At 36.1% G+C, this 6,170-nt stretch overlaps 1 pseudogene; it reads right to left on the bottom strand.

The window, feature by feature from the left end:
• Window positions 1-979: 979 nt before the first annotated feature.
• On the bottom strand, window positions 980-2,835 carry LOC149576099 (allene oxide synthase, chloroplastic pseudogene; annotated as a pseudogene).
• Between the last annotated feature and the right edge of the window lie 3,335 nt (window positions 2,836-6,170).

Here is a 6,170-nt window from a genome sequence, read left to right on the forward strand (position 1 = left end):
TTTTAATAATAACTAATTCAATGACTCATCTGTGGAAGAATTGGGAAGAAACCCCAGAGTCATTGTCTTATACATGTATAGTAATGATATTGATCTTTACATTTTACAAACAAAAACCCACCTTCTGGGTAGATACAAAAAGGATGTCAATTTTGAATATTTCCCACAAAAAAAACCCACAAAAATCTACTGTTAGGGATCATTAATACATCATGGTAGAAAAAAATGCTCAAAATCCAACCAGTTTTGTGTGAAGTTAGCATTCGTCCATAGGAGAGGAGAGTTGTTGCACATGGTCCCATGCGAGCTCAAGAAAACCCAGAGCAATTTATTGTTGTGCTATAAATTAATTCAATCATAAACAATTTTCTCACATATCATACATCATTTTATTTATTTTTCTACTTGTAGATTCATTATAGATAGTTTTCTTAATTTTAAATTAAAATTATTGTGGTAATTTTCATTGGCTCATGACTATAAGGCTATATGTAGAATGCCCCAAGTTTCCATAAAATATTAATGTAGCAAATAAAGATCAATCTTTAACATTAATAGTCAAACTAAAATTACTTATATCTTTTCATAATTATGAAGAGAAAAGATATATCTTCTAGTCATAAAATTTATTATTTTAAATTTCCATGCAATAAAGTTACATGGAAGGGAGACAAAACACATAGTTTCCATCCAAATGAAAGAATTGTTAGCAAAACTAATATAAAATAAAGGCAAAAGATGTTTATTTACTCATAGAATATGAAGAAAAGATAAATCAATTACAATGAGAATTTACAAGGAATGTGACAACTACCATGCTTGTTTACTCACGTCATATGAAGAAATGATTAATATGGTATGGTGGATTTTTTTACGAGGAATGTAGCCAAAGAATCAATAGATTGGTACCATGCTTATTTAATGACACCATATGAAGGCACACTTGATATGGTAAAATAAAAAAATTTTACAAGGAAAATGACCAAATAATCAATAGATTATTACCATGCTTATTTACTTACACCATATAATACAATGATAATTTTTACAAGCAACATGACCGGAGATTCAATAGATCCATTCCATTCTTATTTACTCATACAATCATATCAAAATAGGATTAATAGGATTTTTTTACAAATGACCAAAGACTCGATGTTGATATGTCATGCATATTTACTCACATGATATGGAGAAAGAATAAATAATGGTGTAATGAAAATTTTCACAAGTGACCAAAGATTCACAAGTGAGTTGTCATGCTTATTTACTCACACCACATGTAAAAATAGATTAATATGACACAGAATTTTGAAAAAAAGTTATAATCGAAGTATCAAAAGGTAGCTTTGGTGAGGGAAGTGAAACTTACTTTCGCACTCGATCCATTTCCTTTCACAGCCACCTCAAAGGTATCATACCTAAGAAACAACTCCACCACAAACAACCTCGCAACCAATACCACCAAGTTCTTCCCAGGGCATTGCTTATTGTGCACGGTTGAATCGTTAGTCTCGAACCCATTGGACCACATCACATACTTGACAACCTCCACATTCTCAACAAACCTATTAGCAATGAATTCATCAGGGTTCTCAAACAACTTGGGGTCCCTCGTAGCAAAAGGCTGAAACCCACCAAGGAGTTCCCCTTCCTTTATCTCATAACCAGCATCATGTGACTCCAAAACAAAGTCCCTCTTGGCCCTCCCATACTGCAACAGAACGGGTGGCTCCATCCTCAACACCTCGTAAACGGTCGACTTCACCAACTCCATCGACTCCACCGCACTCAAACTAACATTTCCGCCGTGGCTTCGGACAGCCGCCCGGACCTCCGCCGCGAGGTCCATATGCAACCCTCCGCCGGCGCCGCCGACGTACTTTATAATCGAAGGAAGAAGCGCGGAAAACCCAAAGTAAGCATTAAAAATGACAAAGAACATCAAATTCTCACAGGCCTCGGCCCGGGTCTGATCATACCGGGTCTCCGCGACGTCAAGGATTGCGGACCCGTGTGTATTGAAGAACTCGTAGAGCCGGTCGTGGTCTTTTTTAACAAACAAGGATGGCAAGCGAAACGAATGGAGAAAAAGCTCCTCGATAACGTGCGGCAGCCCGGGTGAGGCGACGGGCGCGACCATGAACAAAACCCACTTGTCGGCCAGTCCGGGCCCGTCCGTCCCCAACCCGCCGGGTGCGTCCCTCGGGTCTTTCCCGACCATCGACCGGCACAAGAAATTGAAGAGCGTCTGTTCCTTCAAATCATTGAACTCGCCATCTTTTTTGTCCCGAATATCTTTTTCGATCGTGTCCCATGCTTCGTCCATGGCGGTGTGGAACTCCGGTATAAATCTGGGACCGCTCGTTTTGAGCAATTCGAAGCAGAGGCCCTTGAGCTTCGTATGCTGCGACTCCTTCGGATCGAGGTACGGGAGGACTCGGTACCCGCCGGTGAAACAAAGGCTGGGCGCGAAAGTTCCCGTGAGCACGTTTTTCTTCTCGACGGTCTCGTTGTCGAAGAGCACGGCGAAACTCTTGGCGTCGAGGAGCATTACAACCCGCGTGTCGTTGCAGAAACCCGGTGGACCGGGCGGCATGTTTGTGCGGAACACGGTGCTCTTGTGCTCCCGAGATTTCGCCGTGAAGAACTTTTCGGGTCCCTGGAACCAGAAATAGTTCAGCCGGTCGATCAAAGGGCCGAGTATGGGAAGACCGTAGGAGCCCGGTATGGGTCTCAGAGGTAATTTGGAACTCATGTTAACTGGGTCGCTACTCATCTTGCTAATGGAATCAATTGTCTTTGCTCTTTGTCTGGGAGATTTGAAATATGCGTGGCCTCTGCGACTGCTTCTTATAGTGTTACGATATTCGTCAGTTTGGAACATGGGTACTAAATTTTCTTCATCTTCCTTGTGAGCTTTGATAGGCGTTACGTCTGGATCTGTGAGTTGTGTAATTTTGTTTTGAAGAGTTGTTCGCTGTCACTAAAACATTAGCTTATTCAACGGTATACCCCGAATGATAACTTCGGATTGTGTAGTGTTGTGCACAAGTGGGACTTTGCGAGCTGCATTTTTGTTGAAGAAGACTGTTCTGTGGAGTAGATGGAACTTGGTCAAGGTGATAACTTGCTAGGCACTGTGGTATTGTGTTACTGGGTTTCGCAATTGTATGAGTTTCATTTTGGATTTTAAATTTGATGAAGAGTTTGGATGCATCTGATCACCTTGAATTCACACTAAATTTTTTTTTGCGGGAAGTTTAATGCAGTCAATGAAGGTTACGTGTTTCGAAATCAGAATTGATCGCGAAGGATGTGATATGCACATGGCCAATGAAAGTGGTGGAGGTTGCATGGTTACTACATTTGCCCACGGGCTACCACGTGAATTAAACCAAAATGCTTACAAACACGACTAGTCGTCTTCCTCCTCTCTGTAAAAATGTTTAGTTGCTAGATAATTTTAGCCTCGGCTTATGCAGATTCAAATTGTGAACGTGGTAGTTTAGAATAGTCTGTTGAGCATACCAGTTTAGCATAAAGAAATTTTAGCTATTCATATATAAATATGCGTCTATAGACTGAAAACTGTTTAACAGAAAGCTCCCACATCTTGAAAGATGAGTTATCATTCATTTTTTAATTTAGATATGTACATGCAAAAGTGACCGTACAACAGTTTTATACATAAATATTTGATTTCAAATTTACAAATTGATGTATTTGGTTTTCAGGTCCGTGTGACTCTCTTATGCTGAAATATGTAACTTTATATTTTAAATTAATAGAAAGAGATTATTCATCAAAAAAAAACTTAAATTTTAAATCAGATATCTATACCACTTTCTCATAAATAATTAGATACAAGAATATAATTTACTAAATTTGTTATTTTTAATCTAAATTTTGATTGTGTTATTTATTTTACAAGTGCTAAGCTTGAAATGGTCATAACTATTTTTATTCTTTGGAGGGATATCGAGTTTGAAGCAGTCATAATTATTTTCCATTGGTTAAAGATTAAGAATAAAAATAAGCCTAATTTGACCATGTCTCAAAAATATATTCTATTTCTTTATTTAGTCTTCCTAAAACTTCTCACTTCATAGATTTATATTGAAAAGTGAATTTTTAGACTTCAAGTCATTCCTTAAATATATTTTAATTCTTTAATTTAATCTTTCTAGAATTTCAAACCTGGTGGATTTATATCAAGTCACTCTTAATATTTATCTAAACATGTGGAAAATATGGGATAACTATAAAGTCATTTTTATTGAATATAAATTTTTCTTTAAGAACAATTACTTAAACATTACAATTTTGACTACTCTAACTAGTCTCTTGTTTAAGTGGTATTGTAGTCACCTTAATTATGTTATTTAATATGAGAGTGGTGAGATTCTTTGAAGTGCAAAAATTTTATGTATTTTCATTTTAGTTGTTATGAATAATATTTCAATCATCTAAGATGTCAAAAGTGTATATTGTATTATTTTGTTTTAATCTATGTAGACTTTCAGACCTGATGGATTTATATCTAATTTGATTTTGTAGGTTTCATATCAATCTTATAAAGGTTTAAAGAATACAGAATAGTTATTAGCCCTTTAGTTTGTACTTTTTAAAGTTAGCACTCAAGATGAGACTAATAATTTCATAATTTATTAATAATGAGAGAAATAGCTAACTATTAACTGACAACCAAACCCTTTAATGAGGTATTTGACAATTAGCAAGTGTTATGTCAATATATTTTAAATCTTATTGACAATTGATATGTGGACTTTATGAGATCTTAAGCTATGCAAGCTTAATTAAGCTTGTCCCCACTAAAGTCACCAATCAATTGATGTTTCTACTTTATTACTCAAAATCTTCTAAGATTAGTCATTCTCTTATGTTTAAAAACTTAGGAAGATTGAATGCAAATATGTACTACAATTCCCTTTACAGTTGATGCAGGAGCATCTTGGGTTCACTTGCAATCCTGCATGTTTGAGAGGGATTTTGGTTAATGGTTATGGAGCTTGGTGAATACTGATGCTTTGCATGCTCTGGGAGCTTGGCATACACTCGGAGCTCGGCATGGTCTTGGTTGCACGGCATAGTCTTGGTTACTCGGCATGGTCTTTTGCTGCTCAGCATGGTCTGAAAATTTGGTGCCTATTGCAAGTCGTGTAACTAATTTTCTATAATGAGTTAGAGGATGAAAATTTCAAGAACTGAAGAGAGCCTAGATTTCTATCTACAGTTCAAAGCACGAGTTCTAATTCATCTAGACCTAAGAGATATTGTAATTTTACTAAAATGTCAATTTTGGGAATTTAATTATTGTAGGAGGCTGACTTTGGCATTTAATTTATGTATTTGTATTTAATTTGTGTTCTGGGCAGACCTATGGCTTAGATTGGTATAACTAGGGGTTGTGGGAAAGTCTTTAGGCATGATCATTCAGCAAGGAGAAGTGGAGGAGCTTGGAAGAGCGAATTTTGAGAAGGGCTAGTAGCTAGGGTTTGGGATTGGATCTTGAGGGATCTTGTAGAACTATTACTTGCTTTGTATTTGGCCATAACTGGGAAGGCCTTACAGCCTGGCACATTGCATGTAATTAGTTATATTTTATGAATATATTTTTATGATTTTGTATTAGATCTTGCATTATTTCTCCTTGTCCTTGCATTGTTGCTTCTTGTTATTATCTTTCTACTGCATGGTTGTATAGCTGGGGGCTAGGACATCTCCTTTGGGGATTCTCCTGCCTTGCACTGCGTCAACAGTTTAGGCTTTTCAACCTAACTAGGTATTTATTTTATCAACATAACAAATATTAGATACTTTTAATAAGATAGTGATTTAGCATGACATTTACAAAGTTCAATTAGATAAGAACTACAAGATTAAAAATATAGAATCTAGCTAAATTCCTTGTGAAATCTTAGATCCAAGCATGAGAACACAAAATAAAATTTATGAATATTTGAAGTAATTCTTAGAATTGTCATTCCATAAGTTATTTTGGATAATAGATAGTATTACTTATTGAAAATTTATATGTTAACATTTCTTACGAAAAATCTAGTCCATGTTCAATAGATAGCAGATATTGTTTCTTTACAATAATATATTCTATGATAAATATTAAGTGTAATAGAATTGGCGTAATA

Source organism: Cupressus sempervirens, chromosome 1 (assembly GCF_028749045.1).
Source record: "Cupressus sempervirens isolate cs-2001-9-10 chromosome 1, ASM2874904v1, whole genome shotgun sequence".
NCBI classification, from domain to species: domain Eukaryota; kingdom Viridiplantae; phylum Streptophyta; class Pinopsida; order Cupressales; family Cupressaceae; genus Cupressus; species Cupressus sempervirens.